Source organism: Crocuta crocuta, unplaced genomic scaffold, assembly GCF_008692635.1.
Source record: "Crocuta crocuta isolate KB4526 unplaced genomic scaffold, BGI_CrCroc_1.0 scaffold229, whole genome shotgun sequence".
NCBI classification, from domain to species: Eukaryota; Metazoa; Chordata; class Mammalia; order Carnivora; family Hyaenidae; genus Crocuta; species Crocuta crocuta.
This window is the reverse complement of record NW_027536464.1, coordinates 11,313,157-11,328,950: the sequence shown is the minus strand read 5'-3', so window position 1 is coordinate 11,328,950 and position 15,794 is coordinate 11,313,157.

The following is a 15,794-nucleotide window of genomic DNA, read 5'->3' as shown; positions in this document are numbered from 1 at the left end:
CCTGACACTTGGCCATGGTGTCAGGGAGATGATCTGGAGCCATGGGACTATGGCAAACTGGCCATTGAAAGGGGCGGCTAGTTTTCAATTTTGGCTGACTGAGGCCATTTGGGAATCAGGGCTCAATGCTTTCAGATCATTTGATTTTTAAAGAGGAATTAGAATTTCAAAATTTGATGAATATCTTCTAATGTTTAATTGTTGACAATTTTAAAATACTACTTGGGCCAATTTAGAAACAAAACAAAACGCCCCGGACAACATCTGGTCAACAGGGCTACCAAGGTTGCAACTTCTTCTTTTTTTTTTATATTTTTTTTAATGTTTTTATTTATTTCTGAGAGAAAGAGAAAGACAGCGTGAGCAGGGGAGGGTCAGAGAGGGAGTCACAGACTCTGAAACATGCTCCAGGCTCTGAGCTGCCAGTCAGCACAGAGCCTGATGCGGGGCTCAAACCCACGAACCGCGAGACCATGACCTAAGCGAAAGTCGGACGCTTAACCAACTAAGCCACCCAGGCGCCCCTGCAACTTCTGATTTAAGGAAATGAGACAAATAGTAATAGAAATAATACCTGAAAATGATCTCATGGTTCTGAATTCTTATACCTCTTTACGATCCTTTCTATAACATTAAAATTGCACTAAGTGCACTTAAGTTTTACTTGACCAAAAGAAACAGGAAAGAAGATTTAGCCCTAGCGTTCTATAAGTAACCATATGGTGCGTTTCTTGATATGTGAACTCTATACCACCTCCTTCAGAATTAACTAAAGAGCTTATTTAAAATGTGCATGCTGGGTTTTCATTAATTAGGTCTCAGGTGGCTGCTACAAATCTGACTTTGTGTAAGCAAGCACCTCAATCCCCAGATGATTCTAACAACCATTAACGGAGCTCCCCCACTTGGAGAATATGCAGGCGATGTGGCCACTTGCCTGTCAGCCTTCACCTCTGTATCATCCCTATACTCCCCAGCAGAGACAGCTCTGATTTAAAAAGGGTTGAGTTTTGGATCCTTTGGATCCCTGGTTGTTTGGGAGATCCAGAACATGTCTGTGCTTTTGGGTCATTCAATTCTGTAGTTACAGTTTGATACTTCATAATGACAAATGTCTACCTCATTAGCTTGCAGTTGATAGTTGCTCAGTATATGTCTTCATTTAGCTAATGTCTTAGTAGGTTATTTCCTCTTGGCTCCCTACTGAGTATCAGTGTAATATACCTGATCGGCGCCCAGTAAGTAATTTTTGATTGACTATTATAATGTATTAATTAGAACACTGTCAACTAGGCCTACCACATCAACGGTCTGTGACTGAACTGAACAATCATTTACTTTAACCCACCAGGCATTTTAGGTAAACCAATAATTTGACTAATTTTTAGCTCTCAGAAAATTATTTGATGACATTGACCAAATGAGCCCATCCCCAAATAATAAAATTTCTGGCCTCACCTGCTCTTAAATTCAAGAAGTAAACATATTATTAGGAGTGTATAACTCATTATGCACTCTTACCCAGGACAAAAATAGTATCATGAAAGTGTGACAGTCACACCATTTTAGACACGGGAAACATTAACTGTAGAATATGCTGATAGACTGACACGTTCAATGAACTACACAGGTTAGTGTGTCTAGGGAAAAACCACAATTAAATGTAAATTGTTATTTTGCTTTTGTGAAAAATGAGCCAAAACGCAAGTTGTATTTTAAGAACATTGAGATCAGGAAAAGGCAAGAGACGTGTGTGTTCTGTCTGCTGTTCATGCCCTATCAGCAACGGAATCTGGGTACAGGGCACAGTTTAAGAGATTATTCATCACGTAGCTTAGACTATAAATAAACTGCCTCTTAGAGTATCCCACGCATTGTCAGACAAAAGAAATTTTTGACCTCCAAGGTAACCTTCTCCAGAAGATAAACTGATAATTTGTGGCACAGCGTGTCTTTTTTCATCATTTCCATGCTATTCCAGTTAAGGCAACAAGCCTTGCAGTCCAGAATATTCAAATGTGCTATTGGGATCCTGGATACAGTGATGGGTCTTGAATTCACCCCTGCAGAGGTGAAGTAACATTAAATTGTCACTGCCTCCTCTAAGTCAGCAAGATGGCACTGTATAATATCTTTAGAAATACTAAGTTAGGAAGTCCACGGGGAAGAAGGTGAAAAGAAGGTTAGCTGCAGACATAAAATCATGCACCAGATGCAATGACCCTTCATCAGAGGCTTTGTAGCCTGCAAGTCAGCATAATGTTATCGAATTCACCTTCCTAGCTGAAGCCAGACACATTGACAAAGGCCACCCCTCCTGCACACTGATAAGCCATCAGCATCACCTCACAAACTACAGACACAGAGCAGGGGCAATTTATAAAAAGAATGTAAAGCTATAAATAGCCTCTTTTATTTTCTATTCCCTTCACCCCAAAGGATTGACCTTTTATTTTAATGTCTGAAGAACCCATGAATATAACTTAAAGAGACATAAAAATTAACCTTTGGTAGCCAGAATTCTGAAAATTATACTTTGAAGAATTCCTAGAAAACTCAGTCCTCCATTTGTTGAGCAAGTGGAATAAAAAACTTTAGTTTTGCTAGGAATAAATGGAGTGACCGCTCTTCAAATAACCTTTGTATACTCCTTCAAATAACCTAAGTGTATTCTGTAGAAATAACTTCAACTAGAATTAATTAAGAGGGATAAAAATTGCAAGTTGTAATTTTTGCTTTTGTCTTCTGTTTTGTAGGGAAAGTGCACGGTCTTGGACTCAACCAAACTTGACCTGCTTCAATTAAGACAGTATAAAAATTTCCAAAAGAGCTCTGTGTTTCCTAGGGGAGTTAAAAAGTAAAATATTCAATGCATTTTGAAAATTTGGATGAAATGTATAGAAACTATATTACCTGATGCACAGTTGACAAACTGGATGAGAAGTGGGATTCCAGAAGACAGATTCTGGGAAATTGTTCATGATGAAATTTTATTTTATTTTATTTTTTAATTTAATTTTTATTTATTTTTGAAAGAGAGAGAACATGCAGGAGGAGCAGAGATAAAGGGAGAGGGAGAATCCCAAGCTGGCTCTGCACCGTCAGGATAGAGCCTCATGCAAAGCTCGAACTCACAAACCGTGAGATCATAACCTGAGCCGAAATCAATAGTTGGACAGTTAACCAACTGAGCCATTCAGACCCCTTGAAATATTATTTTGGAAGTTAGAAAAATAATTTCAACCGCTCCCATTGCAGAAATTAACTCGTCATATAATTACTGACGGGAAATTAATTGCATGAAGACAGCCATTGACCTCAAATTAACAATTAGAGTTCATGAATAAGGATCATGGGAAGAAAAATTAATTAGGTTGGTTCGGGCAAAGAAAAGAAAATAAATTCAAGCCAGTTATACCTAACAAGTAATCAGAAGCATACACTTTAAAAGAATGGTGTTGGGGCGCCTGGGTGGCTCAGTCTCTTGGACCTCCAACTTCGTCTCAGATCATGATCTCACAGTTTGAGTTTATGTCCTGCCTCGGGCTCTGTGCTGACAGCTCAGAGCCAGGAGCCTGCTTCCGTTTCTGTGTCTCCCTCTCGCTGCCCCTCCCCAACTCATGTGTGTGCTCTCTCTCTCTGAAAAATAAACATTAAAAAAAAACTTAAAACAAATTTTTTTAAAAGAATGGTGTTGGGAGGGGCATCCCTCACTGGCCAGAAGCAGTCTATGAAAATTCTTTCCGAGTGGCCAGCCTGTAGGCTTCTCCCTTTCCTGATGCTGAGCACTCTCTGTAGTTCGTCACATGGGCAACCATGTTGGGGTGTATACAGTGTGACTCTCATAACTGCCCATTCCCTGGGGGATAGCAAGGAAGGGAGGGTGGCTTGTTTGCTGCTTGTGGGGCTGGGGTCAGGGGCTTCTCTCCTGTACTGAGCCCACTTCGTATACAGCACCCACCTCAGCCACCTGTATCTGCCTGGTAGACTTGGGGGGAGAAGAAACTAGTGCAAACATGACTTGTGGTTACTGCTTTTTCTATGAGTAATAAGATCACTTATCTCTGGGGAAGAAAGGTAATCGGATGTCCCACCAGCCTCCCAATCACTCAGGATTAAAATTCCAGTTATCTTTGACTTCTCTCACGATGCTCCCAAATATCCAATCTGTTTTCAAAGCACATTGTCTCCACCTCTGAATTTCTTCTGCATCTATTCCTTCCTCTTCATTTATTTTGTCACAGACTTAGGCCAGACTCTCATGATCACATTCGGTCTATTGAAACGGACTCCTAAACTAGCCTACCCCTGCCCAACGTTTCCATTTTATTCTGTTTCCTGGATCTGCTCATGTCACTTCCCCTGTTTATCATAACAAGTGCTCTTCATTATTAACGAAATAAGCCCAAACTCTTTGATCTGCATTCAGAGTCATCGATATGGTCCTCAAGGTTATATAAGAGTGTTCAATTCTACAATTGAGTATCAAGTGCCTGCTATATAACAAGGATATGGCACAAGGAATTCTGAAAGATTCTCAAGTGAAGAGGACACTCTTCTTCTCAAAGCCTTTGTGGTTGCCACTTCTTATAATGGCTGTCATGATGGTTAATTAACAGGTGCTAAACACATTATATGCGTGATCTCATTTATACACAGGCCACATGTTCTCCTTACTCCAGTCCATATAGAATGCCTGTGTTTCTTCATGATTCTCCAACCATTGTTCGTATAGACCCCTGCCAGGAATGTTTTCTTCAAGCATTTCTTCACCTTTCCTTAACACATATTTATTGCTCACCCAAAGATAGCAGTGAACAAATCACACCCATTCTCTACTTTGTGAGAATAAATAAGTATAAAACATATCTGGTGGTATTTAAGAAAAATAAAGTAAGTTAAGAGCGTCAAACTGGCAAAGTCTGCTCCCTTAAGGACGGGGATTCTGTGATCCTCACCACTCTATGGGAGGCCCTATTCCGCAAGAGGGTAGGGATTAAAGAGTGAGGAGAGATGAGGAGTGGTAGGACTAATCCCATTCAAAACACATGGTTGAGGACAATGACCATAATATTGTTGATTATGGTTGTTGATGATGGTTAATATTTATTGAGTACTCATAATACAAGCTGTATCTGCTTGAAACCTCACAATGATTCAGGGAAATAACTACTTTATTCACTATCGATATTTAAGACATGAGAGAGGTTGAATAAAATGGTTAACATTTATAATGATGAAAAGTGGCAGAGTCAGTTGACCCAAGGCAGTGCAGATCTAAGGTCTAAACTAATAGCCATTCTACGGATGGATGCACAGAATATGAGGGTGCTCTTGACAAGAGATGGAAAAACTTAATGCTGGGTAGATGCCCCCCAAGTTTCCATGTTAACTACTTCTGTGCCTCCAATCACCTCTCTTCTCAACCCTTCTTTCAAAACTCCAAGAGTGCTCTATTCAACAATGAAGTCCAACTTTGTCATTATCCTGATTAAACAATTCAATGGCTCCCACTGCTGGGGAGAGAAACTATTATTATTATTACTATTATTATTTGTTAACAAAATGCATGAAGTGGTATGTGCCTTGACTGTCAGTTTAAGAAAATCTCTACACCAAATTTCAGCACCTGGTACACAAGGAAAAGTTTATTTAGTTATTTATTAGCCACTATGAAGGGAATCCTTATTGGATTTCATGGATAGACTGAAATTTAGTTTTTATGCACAGAAATAAGTCCTCAGGGGTATAAGTCAGAGGCTCAGGATGGTAAAAGGAAGAACACAAGGGCTTTGGAGCCAGAGTCTGGAATCATGGCATGCTGACTCTTAGAGCTCCAGTGGCCTTATCTGCAACAGCATCAAGTGCAATTTGAAGAAAATTTTTCCTTCTCATAAGGTTGTTGTGAGGATCAAATGAGATAATATACTAATGGGCTTAAACCAATGCCCACATGGAAATTCCTAAGCAAATAATGACCATTATATATCGTTAAAGTTTTCATTGTTCTACCCTTATTATATTTTGTTACAGTAGTTTAATTCAAGTAGTAATATGTGAATGGAGCTTTAAAGACAAGCAAGCAATCTTATATTGCTTGAATATGGGATAAAAAGTTCCTCTTCCTGAGAAATCCATTGCTAAGATTTCTTTTTTTTTTTAATGTTTATTTACTTTTGAGAGAGAGACAGAGTGTGAGCTGGAGAGAGGCAGAGAGAGGGAGATGCAGAATCTGAAGCAGGCTCCAGGCTGAGCCGTCAGTACAGAGCCTGACGCGGGGCCCAAACTCATGAATTTGTGAGATCGTAACCTGAGACAAAGTGGGACGCTTGACTGACTGAGCCACCCAGGAGCCCTTCCAATGCTAAGATTTCTTATTTGTCCTTTTAGAGTTGTTGTGTATAAAAATATACATGAGCTCTTTAAAAAAAAAATAAGTGATAGCATTTATTATATAGTTTGCACCTTACTGGGTTTTTTTTGTTTTTTTTTTCCTTGTGAGGATTATTCTGTAAGGGCACTTACAGATCTACTGAATTCTCTTCAGCGGCTATGCAGCATTTCAATAGATAAATGTGGCATAACTTATTTAACAAGCTTTCTCACTGATGGACATGTACATTGTTTTCAGTTATTTTCCATTGCAAAACAATATGGCCACAAATATCTTTGTAAAATTATTTTTTTAGAATTCATTTCTAGAAGGGGAATTGTTGGGTCAAATGGCATATGGATTTGAAATTAGTATAACTCTTGTGCCCAACTGCCTTCTGAAGAGGTTGAAAGATTTCATATTCCTCCTCAGTTGTAGTGTAAAGAAGCTATTTGAATACATTCCTTATAAATAACTCAATTTTCTTAAGCCAGTTTTCTCACTGGCCCAGAAAACCCCATGCTACATTCCTACCACCTTTCCTTTAATCATTTTGCTCCTAGCCTAAAATTATCTTTCTCATTTTTTCCTATCTAAATCTTCCCTATCTGCATTAGTAGGACACATTCAGTCATAAGTAAGAAAACTCAAGTGAAAGTAGACTAAGGAAAATTAAAAGAGAGGAGAGGACAGTTACTCAATGAATTCTAAGTAGTTCACAGAATTGAAAGATTAGGTGCAGGTTCTAGGGCAGGTCTAGAGAGCTAGGACCAGAGTTCACACACACACATCTAACTGTGTATTTACACCTTGGTTAATCTCTAGATGATTTAATTATCTTCATTGGTAGACTGGTGGGTCTCATAACTGTGAAAAATATGAAAGGTAGCAAAGTATAAACATGAGACTTCAAAAGATGTTTTGCACTGGCAGCTTCTGGTTATCCATACTATTGGTATCTTCCCATTAGATGGAATTCAATCAAGAAGTTTAGAAAGCATTGGTAGAGTGTTCAGAAAAATCATCCCTCCCAAATATCAAGGAGTCATAATGTCAATGTTATGCTTTATAATAATGTCCTACAAGTGAAAATTGTGCGGCAACACTTCCAGAATCATCTCTTCCCCCTTGTACATGAAAAGAATATTTTGAAAGGGGCCCCTTCATCACGCTCTCCGTGGTCCTGAACCACTACTGTCAGTTGAAATGTGATGGGAGGGGCAAAAGGGATAGAGAAAGTGAAGAAACTGTCCAGATAGAAAAGAAAATATTTCTGTTTTGTTAGTTTTTAAATACTCAGAAACCAAAAAGAAACTAAAACCAATCTTGATCAAATCAAAAGAGCAAGCAATTTTGTAAGAACCACTGTTAATCTGTGCAAATGTGGAAGTGCGCAGGCAGTCATATGGGGGAGTCAGCAGATCATCACTGTGTAGAGAAAGGGCACATCAACTGCCATTCATGGTGAACTTATAACAAATTATATGGATTTTCTTTATTTTTACTTTTAGGTTATGATGGGATAATTGCATAACTAAAATAATAATTAAGTCTCACAATTCATAAAGCTGTATTTAAGTATATTTTGTAGTTCTATTAAAGACTTGGAGAGTTCTCGTTTTTACTCTTTGATAAATTGTGTGTTCGTCAGTGATATAGTCATTTTTGTTTCACATAATTATATTCTTGGTGTTGATTTATTTTACATAAGATTTTATTTCTTATTTTTCCAACTTAAAACTAAGTGTTAGTATATATTTGTCTTTTGGGTGCACTAAATTACTTTCTGTTAATCTTTAAAAAGTAATTCAAGATAAAGGGGAAAGCGATTATTTGGGAAATTTTAAAAGCAACAAGGTGTGATTAATCTAGAAATAAATTTCTAGAAATAAACTTTTGTCTAAAAGTATTATTTAAAATTTTGGTAAAAATTTAGGACATATTACCCTGGAATTATTTTTCTATGAATATCTATCTCTTTCCTCCCTTTCCCCTTCTTTCCCTCTCTCTGAATTTCAATAAATGTCTAGAAGTCTAGGTTTTAGAGACAAGAAAGTAAAAGTCCATGTTGAGAATTATCTAGATAGAACATCAATACCTTTATATATTTCAATATCTTTATCCTCATGGCAATTTTTCAAGTAAGAATTATTTAGCAATTAGAAAATGTTTTGCCATAATCATCCAGGTAAGCAGTAAGAGTTTACTATGCAAATACACTGTACCATGTATATCTGAAGAGTGCATTGAACTCCAGTGATTTCCCTAGAAATCAAATCATACCCTGAGCATTTTGTGTACACTTGGGATTAATGTTGATCAGTCTTACACATAAAATACAATACGGCTAAACCCTGTGCCAATTCCAAGGTTTCCTCTGATTTGACAACAGCAATCGACTCAGTAGTTTACTTTCTTCTCCCTGATATAGTGTCTTCCCTTTGCCTTAAAGAGAACACCCTTAGTAGTTACTCTTCCCAGTCTCCTTTGCTGGTTCCTTTGTCCTATTCTTTTCTCTACTTGCTACACAATTGCTGTCTGGTTCTCTTGGAACACCCCTCTCAGCGTGTTTGCTCTTGGGGTGCTCTGTCTGCAGTCTCAATCCTTTGGAATTTAGAATTTAGCCTTCATTCTGAGCTCTAGCCACATGGAGAGAGCACGTATAAGTGCTCTGATTGACCCAGCCTTTCAGTCATCCCGACCCAGGTGCCAGTTGTATGAGTGAAGAAACTTCCAGATGAGTACAGGCTACAATCTTTCAAGTTGCCCCCAGCTATTTATGCCATCCCAGGCCGGGTCATAGACATCATGGAACAGGGACAAGCCATCCTCACAAGTGCCCTCACTGAATTCATGATCCATAGAATTACAGAGCATAACAAAATGGTTAACATTTTAAGCTACTTCCTTTGAAGTGGTTTGTTAACCCACTAATAGGAAACTGACACTATCTCATTTAATGGAAATGGTACCTTTCTGGCTGCACAGATAAAATTGCCCTTTTTCTCTTATGTGACATCCAAACCACCTACAAATCCTGCTGACTCCACCTTCTAAAAATATTCAGAATTTGACCACTTCCTCCCATCTCCACTGCCAAACAGATCTCCACCACATGATCCTTTATGGTTTCATCCACTGTTCTCTTGACTCCTCTTCTTCCTATTCTCCCCTCCCCCAGTCTGCTTCGGTCATGCTTCCTTCCTTACCGTTCCTTTCACGTACCAAGCAGTTGCCTAACATGAACCCTTTGCACTGTCTATTTCCTCTGCATGGAACATCCTTCACATTTTCTAGTGGGCTATTAGCTCACCTCCCTTGGGATTCAATGTCACCTTCCTGAATGAGACTTAAACCTGGACCATCTACTTATAATTGCACCCCTCTACTACGACCAACATCCCCAAACCTCCTAATCTTGATTTAATCTTTTCTTCCATAGCACTTATCAACTTCTAACATACTAGATATTTTAATCATTTAAGATGCTTAGTTTTGGGGCGCCTGGGTGGCCCAGTCAGTTAAGCCATGGACTTCAGCTCAGGTCATGATCTCTCAGTTAGTGAGTTCGAGCCCCACATGGAGCCAATGTGTGCCTTTGTGCTGACAGTGCAGATCCTGCTTTGGATTGGATCCTCAGTCTCCCTCTCTCTGCCCCTTCCCCACTTGCACACTTTCTCTCCCTCTCAAAATAAAAATGGTAATTTTTTAAATGTTTATTTATTTTTGGGAGGGAGAGAGAGCAAGCCAGGGAGAGGCAGAGAGAGAGGAAGACAGAGGAGCTGAAGCAGGCTCCCTGCTGACAGCAGAGAGCCCTATCTGGGGCCCAAACTCATGAATCCGGGAGAGCATGACCCAAGCCAAAGTCAAGGTCAGATGCTTAACCAACAGAGCTATTCAGATGCCCTAAGACAATAAATTATTTTTTAAAAGATGCTTAGTTTTATTGCCATGTGTCTTCCCTTACTAGAATGGAAGCTCCTTGAACGCAGATATCTGGCTTCCCTATGCTGTATCTCAAGAACTTGAAATAGTGACTGACAAACAGTAAATGCTCAATAAATATTTGTTGAGTGAATGAGAATTAGCCCTTAAAAATGTAATTTCCTAGTACTTGGAGGCATTTATGTTTGGTAAATTGGGCACTTAACATTTTAACTAGTTTAATGAAACTAATGTCAATAAAACTAATTTACGTTACTAATATGTAATTCTCTTTTAAATATGTCTCCTTTGCAATAAAAGCGAGTCCCTTTCCTACATAGCCTCAATCCAAAACTGGTGCAAAGTAAAAGATAAGCTTATATGAATATATTTTACGTGCATTTACGTCTACTGTATCTCTTTCCCCCAAATACTTTATACATCATGCAAGGTAAATGACATTAACAATATAATAGAATAAAATTGAGAAATGATAATAAATGTCTATTATCTTTAAGAAAATAGTAATTGAATTACATTTTGTTCTTTTTTTTAATGTTTTATTTATTTCTAGGAGAGAGAGAGAGAGAAAGTGAGCAGGGGAGGGTCAGAGAGAGAGGGAGTCACAGACTCCAAAACAGGCTCCAGGTTCTGATCTGGCAGTCAGCACAGAGCCCGACGCGGGGCTCGAACCCACGAACTGCGAGATCATGACCTAAGCAAAACTCGGACGCTTAACCGACTAAGCCACCCAGGCGCCCCTACATTTTGTTCTTAATTTGCCTTTTGCCTGTATTTAAATTTGCATTGTTGAGATACAGGGAAAATGTAAGTGTAGCAGATTTCATTGCTTAGCAGGTACAGATTGGCTTCAGCTTAAAAAAAAAAAGGAGTGGAAAACTCATATTTGTTTGGTGCTGAGAACAGTATAATTTAAAAGGACTAGAAACCACTAGAAGTGCAATGTGCTTTTCCTCCTTGGGAGACTTTATGGTTAAGATGCCTGGTATTGGGGCACCTGGGTGGCTCAACCAAGGAACTTAGAAGTGGTGGTTGTATAGCTTTTGAATTCAAAAATACTCATATAGTGAGGCAAACTGCAGATCATGACATGTTAACGTGCGTGGAGATTAATTTAGGGGATCTTAGCAAGCATTAAAAGAAGAGCATGAGAAGGAGAGAGAGAAAGATGAGTAAAAAGATCCGAGTGCATTGCAGGGAAGAAGGGTAGACTGTGTGTCAGTTGTATACGTACATGTGTACAGGGCTTGATGTACAATGTGTTTGCAAAATGTATTTGTACTGTGGGTCATGGTCAAAAGGTTTTAAGTCACTGCAGTAGAGTATTTGAGAATAAAACTATTGACCAAAGGTCAGTCCTTATGTATTTCATAATATTTTCATTTAAAATATATGGTTTTAGACATAAGATAATGAGTGGTTTTCAAATCTTAGCACACTCAGTGGGGGGAGCAGACATTAACGTAGAGAGCATCTGATCTAGTAGTCAAGGTAGGGATAGAAAAAAGCTGTACATGTAACAAGTACCCAGGTGATTCTGATGTGGGTGACCCTCTGCTCACATGTAGAGCCACACCAGACAACACCACAGTTATCAATGTGACTATGAACGTCTTGAGTTCAAATTAACTCATGTCTTCCTAATCCACACATAGTAAATATTCCTAAACTAGTAATCAGTTGCGGGTTTTTTGTATTTTTTGTTTTGTTTTGTTTTTAAATAAAGAGCTTCAAAATCATAAGCCCCAGTTTGAGGATTACTTGAAGAAGAAGAGAATAAGAAGATGATGAAGATGAAGATCATGAAGAAGAGGAAAAAGAAGAGGTGGAGGAGGAGGAAGAGGGAGAGGAGGGTTTGGGGAAGGAGGAAGAAGAGGAAAGAAACAAAAGATATGATTATTAACCCTGCCACTAAGGGGGGCTGGTGGGAGAAAAAATGAAGGGCTGTGGGTGACCCAGGAATTCTTTGTTAGGAAAACCAACTTATTTTATCTCCAGACCCTGACTACTGAATAAAAGATATTGCAAATTTGTCATTACTGAAATTCTTATTAAAAAACTAGTACAGTTGGGGCACTTGGGTGGCTCAGTTGGTTAAGTGTAAGACTTCGGCTCAGGTCATGATCTCAGTTTGTCGGTCTGAGCCCTGCATTGGGCTCTGTGCTGACAGCTCAGAGTCTAGAACCTGCTTTGGATTCCGTGTCTCCAGCTCTCTCTGCCCTTCCCCACTTGTATTCTGTCTCTCTCAAAAATAAATAAACATTAAAAAAAATTTTTTTTAACAACTAGAAATAGTTTGAAGACACTTTTTGGTTATAGAATTTTAGACTGAGTACACTGCACCAAAACATTTTTAAATTTTTAAAAATTTTAGAAAGAAAAAGCAAGTCTTTTAGATAAGTGTCAGTTATGAGGAAGTAACCTAAAAAATCACCAATCAGTAAAATTTCTGAAATGCAAAAATGAAAGAGGCGCATCAAGTTCTCACCTTCTTCCTCTTCTCCAACCTCATTCATCTGTTTATTTGATGCTTTGTTTATACCCCAAACAGCAAAAATGTTGAGATTGTCTGTTGAGGGTGTTAATGCCTTTCTGAAATCCTGTGTTCTCAGTGCATTTATCTTCTCTGAGTTCTCTAGGATAGATGGAGGATGAAATCAAGACCCAAGCAGAATTGGACTCTTACTGACTGACTGCCTGTAATTGATTATTCTCAAGGCCTTGGTCACTGCCTGCTCCACCCAGCTATTGTAAATAGCCTGCAGGTAGGGACTTTTGTTTACTGGTTAAGGCCGTGCATTTACCTGTTCCCAAGGTATTTAATGAAACCTTTCCCTTTGTGCCTAAGCCAGCGATTCTTCAATTGTGCTGTAAATAAGAATCTCTTGGAATGCCACTTAAAAAAGTAGCAGCTCGAAATGTTGCAGGATTTTTACCTCAGTACCTGGGATTCATTGTCTTGCCACTTGCAAGAATGAAGCAGGCGCAAGTTTATTAGAGTATCAGATTAGAAAGAGGAATAGGAGAGCTCTGTCTTCAGAGGGAGGACTTTGGAAAGAGACTGAGACGCCCTCCAGAGGACTATAGGCAAGGGTCCTCGGTTTATAAGTTCTGGTCACCCCACCTCCCCTTCCCCCTTGTTCCTTCTGAGGTTCTTTTTTTTTTTTTTTAATGTTTTATTTATTTCTAGGAGAGAGAGAGAGAGACAGCGTGAGCAGGGGAGGGTCAGAGAGAGAGGGAGTCACAGACTGAAACAGGCTCCAGGCTCTGAGCTGGCAGTCAGCACAGAGCCCGACGCGGGGCTCGAACCCACGAACCGCGAGATCACGACCTAAGCGAAAGTCGGACGCTTAACCGACTAAGCCACCCAGGCGCCCCTGCAACTTCTGAGGTTCTATCCTTACTGGCTTGGTAGCACTGGGTGGTGGGTTGTCCATTCCTGATTGGCTCATTTCCATCATATGAGGGGTGGCCTATGGCCATACTTAGGTCTTTTGTCAAGTTCTGAGGAAAACCTGAGGGGGAATAGGTGGTATCTGTTACATTCTCTCTTTTTTTAATGTTTATTTATTTATTTCTTTTTTGAGAGACAGAGAGAAAGAGAGAGACGGAGTGTGAGCAGGGGAGGGGCAGAGAGAGAGGGAGACACAGAATCCGAAGCAGGCTCCAGGCTCTAAGCTGTCAGCACAGAGCCTGGCTTGAGGCTGGAACTCATAGACTGTGCCTTGTAGAGTAGATATTCAAATATTTGTTACTATTAAGCTAGCTTAAAAATAGACATTAAAATGAGAAAATCTGCAAGTTTTTATTTTCCTTCAAGCATAATTCTAATTGGCCAAGATTTTAGAGATGACTATTTAAACCGCTCCTCCAGTTGTGAGCTATTTCTCTTTTTTCTAAAATTTTTAATGTTTATTTACTTGAGACAGAGAGAGGAGAGAGAGAGAGAAAGAGAGAGGGAGGGAGGGAGAGGGAGAGTGAGAGGGAGAGGTGCAGAGAGAGAAGGAGACACAGAATCTGAAGTAGGATCCAGGCTCTGGGCTGTCAGCACAGAGCCCGATGTGGTGCTTGAACTCACGAACCCCTGAAATCATGATCTGAGCCAAAGTTGGATGCTTCACTGACTGAGCCTCCCAGGTGCCCCTGTGAGTTATTTCTCTTAAGCAGAACATATTCTGATATAGGAAATTTAAATACTTTCCAACTGTCAACAGTTAGTTGTAGCTTCAGCAATTCAAATCTAATTTCTGTTATTTCTGACAGTGACTTATACTTCTCTATGTAGACAATATATACAATGCTTAATTTATAGCAGATTAATTCATAACCAAAGTAAGTTTCTAGTTAGAGATCACTTTAGGGATTAGGTAATAATTTACGAAGTGTTTATGATGTCTCTGATAGCATTTCACATAGACCAATATTTTCATTTCAAAGCTAAGTGTAGACATATTGCCCAATAGTGCATCCATGGCATGTGAAGTTTCAGCTCCTGGAATCATAACCGCATTTGTGAATATCAACACAACTGTTCCCATGTTTTGATGAACTGTTTCAGCTCTTACTTTTAAAATGCACTGTAGTCTACTACACAAATCATCTCCAACTATCCTATAGATGGCAGCATTGAGCAACATATTTGGTAATAGGTTTGCTTTTTGGTTTCTGTGACTTTTCAGCTAGGGCTAAATTGTTCATACAGTGTTATTTCATTACAGTATGCCACGAGACTAATTTAGCACGTACGGTGACAAAATAATACTTGTACCTGCTCCAAATTACTTTACTTAGATTCCACAAAAGCATCTCTTTCTATTCTGTATCTTGTATGAACCAAACGTGCATTTCCAGAGTAATCTCAACCCATTAATAAAAAAATATGTGAAGAACAAATGAACTTACTATAGTATAATTGTAATAAATATTAACCACTTTTAATGTTGATAGTAAAACATCAGCAAGTAGGAAGAAATGGCAATAACATCCCATGATCTGCAATAACCTTCCACCTGAAACCCACTGGCCTGAATGGAATTTGTCGCAGCAATCTGGCTTATGTCATGATTTTTATAGAACGTTTTAGCCATTGACATTCCATTTTTAAGGCAGAAATCATTTCCCACTAAGACAGTTTTTTTTAAAAAAAGCTTTTATATTATTATATAATAATTTTTTCATATGATTAAACTCCAAACCTTTCTGTGAAGGTTATTGTAGAATATTTATTTGCAAATTAAATTGCTCTTCCTGCTTTCTCCTCCTTTTAGGAAAGAGTATTTTGTTTTCCACAAAGGCATAGTTGCTTTATTTAGCTTTGGGGGGGGGGAGGTGGGTGGATGAAGAGGATCATCTGAAAAGTAAAAGTCTATGGATATGGATTATTTTCCTACAAAATGAGAAATACTTTCCAGTCCCACCCCGCGCTAACCATCAAACCTGTAAAAAAAAAAAAAAAGCCCGTTGGCCTTAGCTTATG